Here is a 16,667-nt window from a genome sequence, read left to right on the forward strand (position 1 = left end):
ATTTTTCCACTTCCCCAAACAGCAGAGATGTAGTTGACTTATTAATAATTTTTATTGAGTCTCTGCTGTGTTTTAGGTGCTAAATGAGGGTCTTCTACAAGAAGACTAAACAGCATGCGACCAAGTGCAGATGTGATAGGGAGAGCTATGCAAGATGAAGACCCAAGAGAGTTTCCCTGTGGTAGGAGAACAGAGTACAAGACTCTTTAACAACAGATCAGTGAACCACAAGCCTCTTAAGAACATGAAGGAGGAGAAAGGGAGCTGGGGATGTTTCAGAGCTTTGTGGACTGAGTTACCTATGTGATTAAAAATAAGCCAATTGTACTTTGAATGGTGATGGCCATCCATACAAGGCTGAAATGCACACCTTGATCTAGTCAAATCTTAACTCATTCATTAACTCTGATTGTGACTGACATCCTGGTGAGCTGGTAGCTAGTCTGTATGCATTCGGGCTTTCTTTCATTCATTCATTCATTCATTCAACCAAAATTTGTTGAGCATCTATTGAATTCCTGATTCTGCCATACACTCTAGAGATAATCAGTGAATAAAAAAGTGCTGGTTCCTGTCCCTTGTGCATTTGTCGTGGAGGATGAAAGAGTGCATAGTGGGAGGAGACTGTCAAGAAGGGCGTTATGTGGACCTGGGGGAAGAATGCAGAACTCCGGAAGAGACAATACTCCTGGCTGTTTCCTAAAGGTCTTTCAATGTTTGCACAGAAACCAGAGGATCTTCATACTTCAGGAGAGGGAGGACCTAGTTTACTACCTAAGAGTCTTGCAGCTTTGTAGCCAACAAGGATTTAGTTCCTGGGAGAGGCAGTGCTCTCTTGGAAGGGTACAGACAGCAGCAGCAATGTCAAGGATGACTCTGATTCTTCTGATAGGCAGCCAAGGTCATCTAGAAAAGAAGAAGACAATGCCTCTGCTTTGCAGAGGACTTTATGGCACTCTGGATATTTCCCAGAATACCAGTGGAGGTTTTCGAGAGTGGGCTAAACTACTGAAATGGGAATAAGTCGGAGGATTTGCATTGCATTTATTGGCATTGTTAGAAATTTGAAGAAGACAGTAAGAGAGAGAGAAAAGATACTTGTAATCCCCAGATCTTAAAGTCAGCATTTGCATTTATAAGCATTTCTTCTAATGTTTCTCAACATAAAAACATGTTTAACATCATGATGATTTTGCATTCTGACTTTTGGGCTTACCATTATACAAAAAGAATTGTTCTTGGTTTTCCTGCCTTCACAGTTACCATAGTGAATGGCTACATTATTTTCTCTTTTGAAGACAAACAGTAATTTATTTAAGGAGTCCTCTGCTCTTAGGCATTTTAGCCATTTCTATGTTTCATGATTATAATTATGAAATGTAAATTTTATGAAAAGTAAATTTTAATGTGTGTATTGTATTACTTCTTTTGCAGTTATTTTTAGTATTCTTTCCCAGAATTTAATTCACTGGGTCAAGGTATTTTTGATTTTGTAAGTCAAACTGCTTGCCAATAAGGTAATTTGACTTTAATACAGCATCTTCACCAAGTAGATATTAATTGTTTAAAGTTTGCCAATTGAATATATGTTAGATGAAATTTGATTATCACTAAAACATTTATTGCCTAGATTAACTAGTGGTTTATGGAATATAATCCATCATCCTCTTAAACTTTTGGAACCTGATTAATCTCAGAAAAATCCCAGTTTCTTCTTTTCCTAGAATTGCTGAGCTGACAAAATGTAACATTTTCCCCCTGGTAGACTGTCTAGCATTTCATTTCAGCTCTCATTATTTTACCTCTGAGATCAATGCCCTCCCACCCCAAATAAATAGACAGACCCAGTGAGGACGAATCCCTGGTGTATTTGCCTCTGGATTGTTTTTTCTTTCATTTCTTCAATTGGCACATTCATTTATACTTGCACAGCAGATAGTTGTGGTAGAAAGAAGACCCAACTGAGAAGTAAAATAAGCTATTTCTGTTGTAGGTTCTCCTACATTGCTGTGTCATATTTGGTATCTAATAACCTCTTTGGATACACCTGGACCTCAGTTCATCTAAGAAATTAGACGGTGAGTCTATATGGTTTTAATGGTTTACTTTCTGCTTTGAAAATCTACATTTGCTGATTTTTTTTATTCTGATACTTTTTTTTTCTGTTTAACACCTTTGAAATGAGAAAAACTTCCCATAGATGTCAAAAATCAACACTGAGGCATGAGCAGTTGAAGCCAACAGCCCACAAACAAGCTTAGTGTTGTATACAGATGTCTCATTATGTAATCATCTGCATGACTGAAGCAAGATGAGGCATTTGTGTAGTGGTGCCCCATGAGGATACATTTTAATTTGAACTTAATTTTTTAATTGTCCCTTAAAATGATTTCACCAGATTATATCATGATGCAAGATTGAAGCAACAATCATTGTGGGAAAAGATCGGTTCCAGTCACATGTCAGGCATGTGATGGGAGAATTTTGAAATAGTCAGAGCTCTCAGAATAGGTCACAGACTTTAAAGCTAAGAGAAGCTGGTTTGAGAAACCTGTGTAGCGTGAAGATCTTACACTCCTGTTGCTGTAAAAACCTCCAGCTGATCTTAGAGAGCAATTCTTTAATTTTAAATGGTATATAATTCAACCAAAGAAAAGAATAAAATCAAAGATTTAGTTACAAATGAAAGACAAACAAAACCCTGTGTTCTTCTGTGTTTCTTAAAGTGGTACTATCAATGTAAGAGTTTTAGAAGATATAAGAAACAAAAATGCAGTTGTCACAAAAAGTGTATCGGCATGCACATGAGTGTATGAAATAACCAAAGGTGAATCAGAATAAGTTACAAACACTGAACTAAAGGAGATTTAAATATGATACTGAAGACAGAAGTCATGGGAAATTTATGAATTAATCCATTGGTGGTCAGTAACAACAACAAAAGTTAGGGATCAACATAGTATGTTTTTTTAGCAAACTCTTATTTACTTGATGTTGCATCTAAAAAAATGTTTATATGATTCTTTCTCCTGAAGAATTATAACCACATATAAACTTCACATTTAAATTGTTTTAACTTTTCAAGAATCTGAACTTTTTTGATGTTGTTAAATATAGCATGCTATTTATAGTATTTAAATGTTTGCATTCTTTTTTCTATAAAAATAATGTTCATATATTCTCTCAACATAGTAAGAGATTAAGAAACTTGGAATTAATTGTGAGAGATAACCATCCATAATGTTGTCTGGAAATGGTGATCAGTAAGACCAAGGGATAAGGTAATACAATGAAGGATCCTACATGAAGTTGAGTCACTCCCAAGTGAACTTGTCTCTAATAGACCAATGGTAAATTGTTTTAATGAAAGTGTGTCAATAAATTGTTTAAAGAGTTAGAAAGGGAAATATGGGAAGAACTTGATAAATATGATAATAATTATGCTTTCCATTCGTACCTCTTCTTTCTCTGAAACAGAAAATGTTAAAATGGGTCTAAAAACATCACCCAGTTGTTATGATTATGCTTTTCCCTACATTCTCTGATCTTTTGACACTGGCATACCCAACATTCACACCATCACTGCCTCAGAACTTTCTCAGGCGTCTGCCTACCCCCAGCTTACACATTTCTTCTCCACGAATTTCTGGGTAATAAGCTCACTCCTGTCTTGATTTTGGCTCTTTGTGTGGGAACCCCTCTCCAGGTTTTTCTGAGGAGATTCTCTGTGCTACGGTAATTAGAGGAGTAAATGTGCTAAATATATTTTTGGCAGCAAAAGACTCTGCCAGATAAATAAAATAGCCCAGGTGTAACAGAAAAACGGAAATGGGTACTGTGAGAAAGCACTGCTGGATTTGTTTCCCCAGTAAAATTTCATATCTGTTCCATATCTTTTCCTATACCTGAACGGTGACATTCACAGGGCTTTGGAAAATTTAATTGGAGCAATCCCACTAAACGGAGAATGCTTCAGAAGTCACAAAGGGAAGTCAATTTGGATGGAAGGAGTGAAAGCATGCCAATGCAATTCAATTACCTGAAAAATATGTTAAAGACTAATCTGATCTTTCTTTTCCCCACTAGTATAGCTGTTAGGAAATTTGCATTAAATGTAATTACCCCAAAATGATAAAATTGGGATTAATATTTAAAATGTAAAACCACAAATTAATGAAAAATTCATGAAAAGTTGAGATTAGATAAAATATCTTATTGAATCTGAAAGTGGCTTTAAATGTGTCCAGAAAGAATCATCTCGTCTGTCCAACCCACCCTGACCTCCTAGAATCAGGATTTGGTCTTCCTTATCTTTATAACCCTCTGGAGTGGACACCTGTGATATTATGTGCCCACATCTCTCATTTTCTAGAAGCATCCACTTTCCCTACCATACTGGTACCTTGTGGCCCCAAGCCCTAGTTCAAAGGTCAGCAAATAATCCAAGTTGAACTAATCAGATACCTTCCTGGGTACTTGGAATGGATGAAAATACCAACTCAGTGTGGCCATACCACTGGGGAGCTGTCATCTTGGGAACTTTGTTTGCTGTGTCCTAACATGTGGATTGAGTAAAGGGGAAATAAAGGCTTCAGTAGGTGGGTGGAAGATCTCGAAGAGGATGTGTGTGTAAAACAGTAAAATAGTGATGAGTAGAAACCTGACCTGATGATGTTTCTATCCAAGGATCCAGGTTTTCCTGAAATTAAACTGTGATCTTGCCTTTAGGCTCTCTGGGACATTTAAGGACATTTACAGAAAAACCTTTAAATTATTTATTTTACAAATATTCTGCAGGGTTTTTTTTTTTCTTGAAAACCTGAGTGTACCATGGTGTTGAACAAGCCAAAAGTGTCAGCGTATGTAAAGTAATTTACTGCTTTTCCTCACTGCATCCCAACCACGTGGTCTAACTAAATACCTCTCATAAAGGAGTTAGGTTGAGTTTCTCTTATCAACAACACCAGAGACGACTAGTTAATATATACTGAAACAAAGCAGATACTCATTTAGTATTTGAAAAACATTAAATGAATGAATAAAAACAAGTGAAGTATGAACATGCTGAAAGCACATGTTCTGAGTTTTAAAACCGAGTACAATCTTAAGAAGCAAGAATAGTAAGAAAGAGTATTTCAGGTGGAAGAAATCCAATCAGTCAACGTAGGGGAGCAGAAAGACAGGCTGTGGTGGAAAAGCAGTTTAAGTGGAGGACAAGTTTCCGGTGAAAACGTGATAGGATACAAGGAGAAATACATTTTGGGGGATTATGGTTGGGGCGAGAGGGAGAACAAGTATGTTTTTGGTGGCTTGAGAGTGGTGGAATCAGAGCAGTATTTTAGGACTATTCTGGAATCTATATCTAACACGGTAATACGGACAGAGAGTAAAGGTGCCAAAAATAAAGATGCCCTTCGAATAGTTCAGTTATTACCTGCTCAGGCTCTGAGCTAGCAATAAGAAATTAGATAAATGATTGTCTTTGGAAGAAGCAATCAGAAAAATCTGGTGACAGAGTTGGAGAGAAAGAGAAGGTGTAGATTTGTAGAGAATTTCAGGGTCTTATGGACGAGTCTTCAGTCTATAGAGAAGATCTCAGAAATCAAAGCAAATGCTATTTTTGAAGAAATGTGTGTAACTTTTTAGACCATTTTAGACACGCTGAGTTTGAGATGTCAGAGGGAAGGTGACTAATAAGCAGCAAGAACCCATAAATGTTGTTTGATAAGAGGCTGTTGAAATATGGAATGATAACTGAAATTCCAGTATTGAATAAATTAGGGAGCCATTACTTATTCCATTCTTTTCTAAGATAATGTAAACTTAGTACCTTTCTATAGGATGTATAGAAACTGAGAATTCAGAATTATATACATATATTTCTGAAACTGAGAAATATATGCATTTCATTTATGTTTATTTTTACTGAAATATGATGGTGTCAAATCCAAAACTTACTTCCCTCCTTGTAACAATGTTATTCATCACTGACATGATAGAGAGCCCTAATTCCTACTCTGTAGGTGGTATATGTGTGCCTCTGGAAGGAGACACTTCTAGAAGGGCTCTCTACAAACACTTGAATGAACAAAAGACTAGAACTATAGGAGAGGAGAGACGGGAAACGTATTGTGTAACTCAGTCTAACATACGGTTGATGTTCAAGAAATGCTTACTGTTAAATATATTCTTCCATCAAACTCAGTCTTAGGCTCACCTAGAGCCAAACCAAGACAAGTAAGTGCCCTGACAGGTTAATAATTTTACTGCTGGGTTGGAAAACATACAGATACATGAGCACATAAATACTTATGTTTCTATTTATAGGACTTTACCTCTTTCAGTATGTTTGTAATTCATTCACCTTCTTCTTCAGCCACCTTTCCCCAGATGTCATTTGCCCAAGAATATTAAGGAAGAAGGCATCATTACAAAATAGGACTACAAAAAGAAGATGAAGTTCATATTCCCCAGTGTATAGCATTTCCCTTAAAAAGAAAACCTTTAGCCACATCTGTCTTCTCTGTATGCCACTTCTTCTAAGCCACTATGCCCCCCAACATATTGTCTTCTAGGATTTAGCCTTCCTTGCTTCTGCCCCCTCATTGGGAAATTCCCCACCAGCTCCCATTCCTCTCACATGCAGAACAGAGTTAACTCTGTCCTCATTTCTATAGCCAAACTTGCCTGCTTCCACCCACAATTTTAAAAGATTTCAAGTATGGCATAAACCATTACCCAGAAGATAATGAGTTTGTGATCAGCAAAGCAAGGAATCTTTAGCTTCCAAGATCTGCCTTTCTTAAAAGAGAATGGGAATTAAAAATGACAAATGCCTTTTTTTTTCTTGACTAAGCTTCAAAATATTTTAAAAGACTAATTTTATGCACTGAAAGAGATAGAGCCAATTTATTTTTCATCCATTATATTAGAGTTGTGTATAGAATACTGAATCAATTGATACTATATTTCATATTTAGCCCAACAGTGTTTTATTTGCCCTTCTAACCCATCCCTCAGTCACCCTCTAGGTTCAGTTAATAGGCAGCACTGACCTGCAGAGTGTGTGATCGAGAAACCAGTAGTGTCAGATGAAACAAATGTTGTTCCAGTTACTGGGTTTTTAATAGCACGTGTTTATTTGAATGTACTCGTCTTCTAGATCACGACCAACCCAACAACTTTGTAAGACAGAACAGACTTCACCAAATAGGTAGCGATATACTTCCTCCAACTGACGGACTCTCTCATCCAATTAGGGAAAATGTCTATTCCAAAAGTGTCAAAGCACAGTCTGATCTTAAAAGTTGTATCACGGAAAAGAGATAGATGGATTCTTGGAGAATATGTGCTTCTAGCAATTGGCATCCTCCCTGTCTTTCTTCCCTTCCTTTTTCTTTCTTTCATGTAAAGGTATTTTTCAGAGAATGTGGAAAGATGTGCTTCCATTTACTAATTAGGCTGATAGAGGAGGATGTGAGAATGTCAGTGTGAGACTATCTAGGTTTTATGATTAAAAATATATTATATTTGGTGATATAATCATCCTAGAACTGGGGCACTTCATATCTGCTGATGCTGAGGAAGGAATGAGTCCTTTTTATATGACATTTTATTTATTCTTTCCTTCAACTCTCATCTATTAAGGATTTACTATTTGCCAATTAATGACAGTCATGGGAGAATAGATTATTTCACAATCTAGTAAGAGAGCATTTTTTTAAAAAAGCCATAGCTTAATAATGAGACAGCCTAATGAGTACTGTGATGGGGAGGTTCCAGTCTAGGCACCAGGCTCAGCCGTAAATTTTGTGGGACCTGAAGCAAGAGTACACATGGAGGCCCACGTACCTTGTTTTTTAAATATTTAAGATCTAAATCTAAATACTTAAATATTTAACAAATCTAGCTAGCAACCATTTAATAAAATATTGAAACTTGACAAATGTACAATCATAACAAAAATAGGACAAATACTTGCTGACTTGCTTTTTGCTCTCTCAATATTCTCTTCCAATCAGTTAGAACATTCATAGGACAAAGTTCCAGTTTTCCTCTTTTTCCTTTGGAGGGGAAAGGGAGACTCATGTAACTCTGTCCAAGGTTAGCTACTGGCCACCTGACAATATTCTCTCCCCAATTCCTGTTGGGTTTCTTCTCCGTGGACCCCGTCTAAGCCAGGACACATCTGACCATTCAGGGCTAACTTCTGCATCCCTTTTAGGAACCTGATGCAGAAAATCCAGGTTCAGATTTTAAATTCTCATTAGTGTCACAGAGAGAGCAGATCCTTGGCTCACCCCCTTCTCCTTCTATCTCAGGCACTACTCGACCTCTCTCCTGGTCTCCTACGCATCTATATGTGACCAAAAGCACACTCAGAAGTTGTAGCCACACACACCCCCCAACTCATAATGCAAGAATTTCCCCCCAGGGGGCAGGCTTGAGGAAATAACCAATATAGGTCCCAGAAGTACGTGGCCCCATCTGGGCATGGGGTTCTGGGAGGGTGGTCTAGAAGGGGAAGAGGATGGGCTTCAGGAAGCCAAGGAAGGAGTGTCCCCTGAGCCTTCAGACTCTTCTCATAAAGGGGAGCACTGATAAAATGAGATACTCTGATACCAAAGCCCTGTGCAGGATCTAAGACTTCAGTCAAATACAGGAGCCACTAGCAATGTGTGGCACTTTTAAATTTAAATTAAGATTAAATAAAATTAAAAATTATTTTCTCAGTCTTCGTAGCCGTATTCCAAGCACTCACTAGCTACAAGTGGCCAGTGGCTACCATACTGCGCCATGCAGACTTGTACCACAGAGACACAGAACCCCTCACTCACAACAGGAAGTCCTATGGACAGCACTGAAGCAGACAGATCTCCTGCAATCCGGCTTGATGGGAGTGCTCCTGAAACATTTTTTCTCAAATGAGCTAGAATCCCATATCCACAGATTATTGATTTATACAAGTTGTCACATCAAAAGGAACTGAGAAGGAAAAAAAAGTGGCAAAAACATATGAGGATGAAAGAGTAATTTTACAATTTATCGAGATGTTGGAACTTGGCCTTCATAGAAAACTCTAGATTCTCTGTCATATCCTCTGGCATGATCATGTAGCAGTTGAATGTGAGACAGCCAGTGAAGCAGCCAACCTTAAATAATGCACAGAGAAGGCATCAGGTGGTCAGAATCACACTGGCTCCAGAGAGCTAATATCAGTTAGAAACTTGGTAATGGAGCAGCAGAAAGATCAACACCGTCTGGCAACTAACCCAGTTAAGTGGAGCAGAGGCCAGGGGGGAAAATAGTTTTACCTCCCCACTGTGATTTCAGAGTCAAAGGTAATCGTACATCTTGGGAAATACAGACATGTAAAAATACTTAGTTTGCTTATTTTAGTACTACTGAAGTCTAGCTGCATTTAAGTGCGATGTCACTGTAGGTGAGAGCAAGTCGGATGATGTCCTTTAAGGGAGAAAATGTGGGGAGAAGAAGGGCTGATGAAAGGAATACAATGGAGCCAGAGGACCATTGCCATACACTCTGAACTGTTCAGCTGCGTTCCCTTGTGTAGGGTGAGTATTAAAGCCGAGACAGCTAAGATTGAGGGTGAAGCCCTAGCTGTCTCAGCACTGGCTGTCTCTGCGCTCGGAGTCTCTGTGGGTGTAGCTGGCCTGGCCCTTTCCTCTACAGTGGCCCTGGACCTCTTTCAAGACCTCGGACTGTGACACTCTCTTGATGTCTGCGTTAGTTAATTTTACGTGAACACTTGGCTGGAGTACGGCAACCAGATGTTTCGTCAAACATTGAGATGTTGTGGTGAAGATATTTTTTTAGATGCATTAATATTTACAGTCAGTTGACCTTATGTAAAGCAGATTACCCTCCCTCCTGTGGGTTTTCCAATCGGATGAAGGCCTGAAGAGTAAAGACAGAGGTTGTCCAATCATAAAGGAATTCTTCTCAAGACTGTAATGTTAGAAACTCTGCCTGGGCTTCCAGCCGGCTACCCTGCGGAATTTGGATTCAAGACTGCAAAATTAACTCTGACCTGAACTTCCAGTTTGCTTAGCCTGCCCTGCATAGTTCAGACTTGTCAGACCCCACACCCCTAACTAATACAATGTCTCTGTACGTGCTGTTCCATCTTGCAATAATATTTTCACCACCATAACCCCTCCACACACACACTCTGTTTGTCCAACTCTTGTTCATCTTCAGGACTCCCTTTCAGTCATTTCCTCCAGGAAGCATCCTATGGCTACCAAGACCGCCATAGGTGCCTTTCACAAGTGTTCTCAGAATGTCCCCAAAGCTCACTATCCTAACCCATACAGTGCGACCGTGTGACTACTGTAGGTTTTAAGAAGACAACAATTTCTTTTGTGGTTTTCCCAAACCACCAGTATGCTGAGCAGAGTAAAACCCTATTAAACTTGTGATGGTAAAATGAGTGAGTTAATTAATGAATAAATGAATGAGCAAACACAGAAATGAGTAAAATGTCAGGCTCAGAAATACAGGCCAAAAAAACCCCAAAAAAACCCATGAGGGAAACAAAGATTCTGCCAGAATGTTAGGTGGCTGAGGGTGTGGAGGGAGATCAAAGACATGACCACAGAAGACAGCTGTGAGTTGGGAAAACACTGATGCAGCAGATAGGAATTCTGATTATTACCACTTCCTAGTACCTGCCGTGCCCTTGACACGTGCAGGCTTTGCGTAAGCACTTACAGAGCACTTAGGTGATGGGCAGGATCTAGCCAGGTCTGACCAGTCCCGATGCTGGTGGTAATAACAACCTGATAATACTGTTTCTGACCCCGTGAAAGAAACAGATCCTTAAGGAAAAGATTCTCAAGTTGCCTCCAATGGTGGCACTGAATGCTGTTTTCACTTGTTAACTAAGGCTTTAAATGGCCAGTAATTTTTCTTTTCCAACCAATCTTCCCCCCGTAAAGCCTGCCCCTAATTCCATAATCAGTACCATCCATTATGGTCATACACATATGAGCTTCCCTAAACAAAGCAAAGCCCTCAGAAAAGCAGTTGTTCTCACATAAATGGAAGGGGAAAATGATTGTTTATTATGAAACCTTTATCAATGTAAAATGGACTGAAAGCAGGCATTATTTAGCATGAAATTATGGAGAATGACCCTGAGAGATTTCAGAACTAATCAAGAACATTCGATCTTCACCCACCAATTCATAACAGCTGTGAGTTCACCTTTCCATACAAGAAAACACACTTTGAATTTATAGTATATTTCTATGGCACATTCAGTTCTGAGAGATTTGTGGTCACCAAGTAATGCAAAATGGATAAAATCGTGCCAGATTTAAGAATTCTTCATGTGATTGGATGAAATTTAAAAATTACATGATTTCTTGAAGAAATGAAACAAGGCCATCAAAAAATATTATATGTAAGAATAATTTGACAGATGTGTCATATATATAAAATAGAAAATGCTTTGATGATCATTTTGAATGCAATAAAAATAAAGCCCATTGTGAAAAATTAACCCATTTCTATCACTTTACTTATTGTACCTAAATATGAATTTTATTGATTAAATAGATAAAGGTACACAATCAAAACATTGGAAAAAAGAAAAGTAATTGAGTCAATACGTAACTGATCTCAAGATAGTAAAGTTTTGTTAAAGCACTGAAGTCATTAAAATAATCACAAAATGAATAAAACAAGTATAAACATTAAACAAACTGCCAAGCAGTGACTTGTAATATTAGTAACAAATAAGACAACAGATAAAAACATTTACTATATAAATAAATGCTTCTATCAATAGAATAAAGTGTTAATACTTTACCTAAAAAAAATGGACAAATGAAATGAGAAGAAAATAAATGTGTAAAGAAATATAAAAGATGAAAATGAGTGTCATTAAGAAGCAAAATCATGTTAGAAATCAAATTAAATTATAAACAATAGATACCATATTTACTCATCAAATTAGATAAGAAAAAGAATATTTGAGTTCTTAAGCTCATGTGACTGCAGTGAGATGGATAAGTCATTGCTGACAGGAGCACAAATCAGAAGGTTTTAATGAATAGTATAATACAATATGAATCAGATTCCTTAAAAACCATCACACTCTTTGACTTATTAGTTCTACTCCTTTGAACATATTCTGGGGAGGATATTAGCAGTGCTGAATAGATATTCATGTATGTCCATTATAAAAGTTTTATAATAGCAAGAAACTAGAACCTAAATAAAAATCCAACATTGGGAGAATATGTACAAAAGTAATTATTAATTATCATGACATTTCATGACTATCATTGAGAATATTTGAGTAAAGAAGAAGGGTCTGGAAAAAAAAAGAAAAAGAAAGATAAAAAAGACGCATTCTGTGTCAAATGTGCTAGATACAATCCTTGTTTCCTTTTAGTTGTATGTGCTGGCTGTCTTTCAAAGAATACTGTTTCTTCTTTGGGTCTATAATTAGGGACTCTAAGCTTCCTTGAAGACAGTGTGGTGTCTTCCATGGAAGCCTCTGGCACCCTGTGTTAGAGATGAAATAAGTTTCCTAAGAATACAACTCATGTTTGCTTAGCTCTGGCATCCTTCTTTATGTAAGTATATTGTCAAGGAGTATTGACATCTCATGAGTCTGGATAACTTAGGCCTCATACCAGTATATGGTACAAGCTTAGAACTTCCAAATCTTTGTAGGGAATTTTTTTTTAAATATAAGTCTTCACAGAGACTTGGGAAGAAACAGTTTCCTTACGACTTATCTGGACCATTGCATGACATTTATAGTCCTCCATTCACAAAGACTGTATCCTTTTCATGTGCACCCCCTCTGCAGGGGCCTTCCCTCCATGACACTAACTCATGAGAGCCCAAAGATATGCCCCCTGTCCCTGTAGGGGACACTGAAATGCCAGACTCTGGTCTCCATGGTTCTGATCTGGACTGTCCTCCTCCCTCAGCCTCATCGCTTCCTCTTCTACTTGTCTGCTTACAGATTTACCCCTCTGGTTGGCATTGATCTAGTATTACAATGTCACAGCCAATGTTGTGTTTGTTGTGTTTGGAATAGACTAGTTCATATCCCAACCTCTTATTATAACATGATGTGGAACTCCCAGAAGAAAATTTGTACAAAAAAATATTTTGTGGGGTGAAAAAAAAAAGCAATTAGAAAAAGACATATGCAGTGGCCTATGTATGCTGTGTATCTTTGTGTGTGTGTATGTCTGTGTGTGTGTGTTGGCAAGACGGAAAAGGATATAAAGCATAGTCATACAAAGTCCCTGAAAGATATAATTACGTGGGGTGCATATCTTTCTACTACCTATAATTTCTGTGATACGTATATCACTTTTATGAGGAGGGAAAATAAACATGAAAAATACAGGAATATATTTGTCTTGGTTTTGCTCACTATTTCAAGCTAAAATTGCAACAATGCTTTTGAAAGAAGAAATTTAATTTGTTCAGGCTTTTCTTACTGATACAAATTAGAAAAAGAAGAATTATGGTGTGAGAATGGAAAAAAAGTTAAATTATATGCCTTGGTGGGAGTACTATAATTTTAAAATTCAGACTTGGGAAAGGTAAAAGGACTCTGTTTCTATTTGTTATGTAGGAAGCAGCTAAAATCTGGGTGAGGGGTAAATTCTTGTAAGTTCTGATGTGTTCCACACGAGGGAGTTTGGACCTGGCCAGAGTTATATCTACTAAGGAGATGATTTCTTCACTTGGTTGGAACTCATTGAGTCTCCAGCCTGCATCAAGCAGTCTTGTATTAGGGATTTAGGAGTGAAAAACAAACAAACAAGCAAAGCAGCAAGCCCTGTCTCCATGGAATTTACCTTCCAGTGGGATCAGGAAAATACCATGGCAGCAGGTGGAGGACTCCACATGCAGGGCACTGGGATTTCAGGGCGCTGCAAAGCCAGAGGTAGAGCTGATCCTCTAGGACCTGTGCCTTCCTGGTAAAGCTGACCCTCAGTTTGGCTCTGGAATGCAGAAGGGTCTGGCTCCCCATAAATGCTAGGGTTATAGAGGAAAACTAAAGGGTAAGGGGCTCTGCTGCAGCAATAACTCGTGTTTCTCTGAGTTCTAAGACCCACTGAGAATAGACAGAATTGTCAGCAGCTGAATGGTGTCTTTAGGCTCTCTGCCAGCCAAGGGAAGACACACCTGGCTCTGTTGTGTGGGCTCCTGCTTCACGTGGCAAAATAAACGGCAATTTAGCCCAGTAGTAAAAGGAATCTGTGCACATTACATACAAGAAAGCATTAAACAGGCACTACTCTGCTGGGTGCAGGAACTAACCTGCATCATCACGAAATGCCACATTACGTTAGAGCACCCATTTTCCATCTAAACAGGAAGCTGTCGTCAGCTTCGCTGTGTATGGTATTTATTCCTTGACTCACCTATGCAATGAAAAATTGTATCCACAATGCAGATTTAAAGGCTTGGTAGATTTTTACGAATTTGCAAAGAAAGTTTAAGTGATGCCTCATTTTTTTAATTTGCAAAAGGATGTAATAATGCTCACTTTGTAGAAACATGATAAGGATTGGAATGAGAAAATGGGGGTTTTATTAGTATTATCATGATTTTCAACATTCCTAAGGGTATTCCAATTTCTTAAAACTGTATTTGCCCTTAAAAATATAACTAACTTGTTACCTTTCACTATATCTCAAAATAGTGTATACAGATGAAGTCAAAATGAATTTCACGAGGAAATATCCAGGAGACTTAAACTCATTCTGTTTCATACCACAAATGTGTCTCCCATGGACTTGTACGTAGAGATCATTTATGTCATCTCCCTGCAGTCACAATCAAAATGGAAGAACAAAAACCCATTTCCTGCAGCCCATTACCTCAATAACATGTAAAGTGATTTAGAGATTTTTTTATTAACATATCCTAAGAGACGCCAGTAAGATGTGTTGACACTCCACATTCCAGCCAGATTTTCAACTTTTCAATAAATGCAAAATTTTTATGGTTATTTCAGTTCTCAAAATGGATTCAGAAACCATTCCTGCAAAAAGTGTTACTGAAATATACTTGACAGTCCCTAATGCCATTAATATAATCTAACTTACCACGAATAAAAGCTAGGTTCCTTTAATAAAAATGGAAGCACTATGGACAATTACTCCAGCAATGATCCCAGCAAGAAAGATATTTAATTATGTTAACAAAGGATATTCATTTTTCCGTATTCCCCCTTTTTCTAAACGGTGTCACCATCTTGTTCACAAAAGTAGTTCGTTTCCTCTCACCCTGCCTTGGAAATCATTATTATTAACTGCTGCAGGTCGGCTGGGTGGGATGCACTCAGCTGTTCTCATGCTCTGATGTCTCTTCATAGCCTAGAGGACTGACCTTTATTGAATTTTAATTTTAGCTAAAACCTTTAATGCTTTTCATGGCTCAAGAAAAAAAACAAAAACCGAATTCACTGAGTGAGCAATTGAGAACAGCAGGTCTTATTGCAGTTTTCTACTTCTCAAAGTGATCAGAGAAAATAAACCACCGTCTGGGAGCTGTAAGGATGCTCGTTATGAGTCTGTGTATTCTAACCTGAAAATGTCAGGTCACTCTGTGTCCATTCAGTGTCTTCTGTCAGGGCCATGTGTGGTCAGCATGTACCAGTGAGGAATTGTGATGCAGAAAAGTGGGGCGTTTAAACCAAAGATATTATCCTACATATACAAAGCCCTACCTGTGTGTTTGTTTATTTACATTTTGGGATCATGATTGTTTGCAAACATCAGGTAAATGGATAAGAGCCAGAGGCTCCACCCGGAGCAGATGCATTTTTTTTTTTCTGAGATTCTAATCTACCACTGCTCCAGAAGGGGGAAAATATAAGTCTTCCAGGCTAAGTAATACAGCAAAGGACTTTCTGAGGGATGTTTGCATGCTTATCCTCAGCTTAGTTTTGCCTAAATATCCGACCATCCTTATGTAAATGGAATCCACCAGCAACTGAATGATACAGGAGCCAGTGAGAACAGTCACACCCCCCGCCCAACCACATGTGCAGACTGGAAGGATCTCAGGGCGGACAATCCCAAAAGGCTAGGCTGAACGTTTCATTTTCAGCAAGGTTTAAATTCCCACTGTAAACCCCAAGACCAAGAAAGCAGACAGCTGATAAGTGATAAATGCAAGATTACCACTAAGAAAACTATTTCTGGGCCTGATAGTTGAACTGCTGACACTGAGGAAGTCAAGGGATAGAAAGGATTATGAGTGCATCTTCTTTCTAACCAAAGCGTTAGCATTTAAATCCTCAAGAAGAAATGACTGTTTATTCCAGTATTTACACACACACACACACATTTTGCCACAGGGATTATTTTGACCAAAATCATATAGCGTGGTCCAACCTGGAGGAAATGTTCCTTAACAATCCCCTCCTGGAGAGTAACTGTGCACATTATCACATTAAATAGCCAGGTGTCACACCCATCTCCTTAACTTTGTTTAAGCAGCATTTCCCAAACTTAATTATTCACTGAACACTATTTTCCAGGAATACCTATTAAGATTCTATGAAATATATTCGAGTGTTTGCATTTCAGCAGTAAAATTAAGGAGATGGACTAGATGGCGTGTAAGGACACACCCAGCTGTAAATGTCAGGACCT

At 38.1% G+C, this 16,667-nt stretch overlaps 1 long non-coding RNA gene across 1 annotated transcript in view; it reads left to right on the forward strand.

The window, feature by feature from the left end:
* Positions 1–16,667, forward strand: part of LOC140698146 (uncharacterized) — a 338,999-nt gene that overhangs the window by 67,497 nt on the left and 254,835 nt on the right. Inside the window, exon 3 of the long non-coding RNA XR_012075679.1 lies at positions 1,994–2,078. This is a non-coding gene — a long non-coding RNA (uncharacterized lncRNA). The remainder of the gene's footprint in view (positions 1–1,993; positions 2,079–16,667) is intronic.

The sequence above is a fragment of the Vicugna pacos genome, chromosome 9 (genome assembly GCF_048564905.1).
Source record: "Vicugna pacos chromosome 9, VicPac4, whole genome shotgun sequence".
NCBI classification, from domain to species: Eukaryota; Metazoa; Chordata; class Mammalia; order Artiodactyla; family Camelidae; genus Vicugna; species Vicugna pacos.